The sequence below is a fragment of the Labrus mixtus genome, unplaced genomic scaffold (genome assembly GCF_963584025.1).
Source record: "Labrus mixtus unplaced genomic scaffold, fLabMix1.1 SCAFFOLD_72, whole genome shotgun sequence".
Lineage (NCBI taxonomy): Eukaryota > Metazoa > Chordata > Actinopteri > Labriformes > Labridae > Labrus > Labrus mixtus.
Window position 1 is genome coordinate 230,001 of NW_026870160.1, and position 2,500 is coordinate 232,500.

Consider the following 2,500-nt stretch of genomic DNA (forward strand, 5'->3'; position numbering starts at 1 on the left):
AGAACAGAAATAAACGAATTATTAAATGAAGCAGGTAAAAGTGTGACAGATAAAAAGGGAATTTTAGAAATAGTAAAGGGCTATTATGAAAGCCTGTTTTCGAGACAGGAGTGTGATAGCGTGAGTGTGAGCAGAGCTTTGGGTGCCTTAAAGAAAAAACTAAGCGAGGACGATAAAATGTGGTGTGATTGTGAGTTTACAGAGGGAGAAATCAGAAGTGCTTTAGAGGGGTTAAACAAAAACAAAAGTCCTGGGAGCGATGGCCTAACTGCGGAATTCTACCAAGCTTTCAAAGAGCAGCTGGTGCCCTTGGTGAACAAATTGAGTAAATATATGGAAAAAGTGAAACATATACCAAAAAGTTTAGGGGAAGGGGTGGTTACTATTTTTTACAAAAACAAGGGGGACAATAAAAATCTGGACAACTACAGACCAATCAGCCTACTCAACACAGACTACAAAATCATAGCGAAAACAATAGCCAATAGAATCAGGGAGGTAATAGGAACAATCATAGAACAAACACAATCATACAGTATACCAAACAGAGACATAGCAGACTCAATCATTTCAATAAAACAGACGGTCAGGGATATGGAAGGGGAGGGGGGAATATGGCTAGGGATTGATTTAAATAAAGCTTTTGACAGAGTAGATCACGGGTTCATGGGGAAGGTGTTAGAGAAGTTTGGATTCGGGGAGAGAATGAGAGAATGGATAAATATGTTGTATACAGGAGCGGAAAGCAAGATAAAATGTAACGGGGAACTAACTGATTCTTTTAAAATATCAAGGTCAGTGAGACAAGGATGTCCGATGTCAGCGCTGTTGTACAGCTTGGTAGCAGAGCCGCTGGCAGCACTGATATCGGAAGACGTAAACATAAAAGGTATAGGTAAGGAAAACGTAAAAATAATACAGTATGCAGATGACGTGAATATAATGGTAAAAGGAGAGGAGGATATAGAATTGATATTAAAACATGTACAAACTTATGAAAGAGCATCTGGGGCAAAAGTAAATGAAAATAAGTCAGAAATTATGTTACTAGGTAAGGAATCCAATCTAGTTAATAAGTGGGGATTTAAAACGGTGTGTGAGAGAAGAAAAGTGTTGGGAGTGAATATGGGGAAAAATGAGAATGAATGTGATGATGTAACATGGAAAGAGGTGGTGGGTAAAATTAAAAAAAACATTGAATTTGTGGAAAGCGAGGGGTCTATTGTTGAGAGGAAGGGTAGCCGTAACAAATGCTCTCGTGTTGTCCAAAGTGAATCATGCGCTGAGTACTTGTACGCTTCCGGACTGGGCCTTTAAGGAGATTTCAAAGACCATTAGGGACTTTATTTGGAAAAACAAAGCAGCGAGTATAGCTCACAAAACAATAATAGGGGCTAAAGATCAGGGGGGGCTAGCTTTGATTGATTTACTTACAAAAAAAGTAGCACTAAGAGTCAAATTGATAGGCAAATTTATGGACCAGAACCGGAACGTAGTTTGGAAAAATCACTTCAAACAATATCTGTGCAGTTTTGGACTCTACAACGAGGACAACCTGTACCAGATCAATAACCCGGATTCATTTAAACACTTGCCACGGTTTTTCCAGGAAGTACTCAGTGCGTGGTATCAGGTTTCATCCTGGACTGTACCAGAGTGCGGAACGAGAGGGTCAGTGCTACGACTGCCCTTCCTCTCGAGCCCGTATTTTAAAAATGGGGAGAGGGTAATTAAGTGTGAAGCTATGTCGAAAGCGGGATATATTAGAATAAGGGATTTACTGAACTGTGGGGGGGATTTTGATTTACAAATGGTGGTGAGGGGTTTAAAAAATAAAGGGTGTGTGTGCAGAAAGGATGTGATTGAGGGAGTGTTTGCAAATGTAAAATTGTCTTTGTCGAGCGAATGGGAAAAATTAATCAAAGAGAAGGAGGGAGTGATGCAGGACGATGTGGGGGGGATCTCCCTGTGCCTAGGGGAGAAGAAACACAACATTATAGATGTCACTACAAAAATTTGGTATAGGTGCGCAATCACACATAGAATACAGAAACCCACATCCGAAGTAAAATGGACAGACACATACCCGGACATAACAAGCAACATGATATGGAAGAACATTAACATTCCGCATACACCACATGCAATATTTGACCTAGATTTCAAACTGAGGCACAGGAGGATCTTCACCTGCATCGTCCTGCATCAGATCCATAAGGAGAGGTATGAAAGAAAGTGTTGTGTATGTGAAAGTACGGATGAGGATTTAATACATTTGTTTGTTACGTGTGGGGAATTGGTTTATTTTTGGGGAAAAATAAGAGAAATGTTGGGGAAATGCAGTAAGAATGAGTGTTGGAATGAAAGGGGGTGGGAATTGTCGGTGTTGTTGGGGGTGGGAACAAAACAAAAAAATCACAATGTAATGAATATAATTTTGGCTTTTGCAAGAAAAGCGGTTTTTAACAGAAGGAATTATGCACTGTATGAAAGTAAGAAA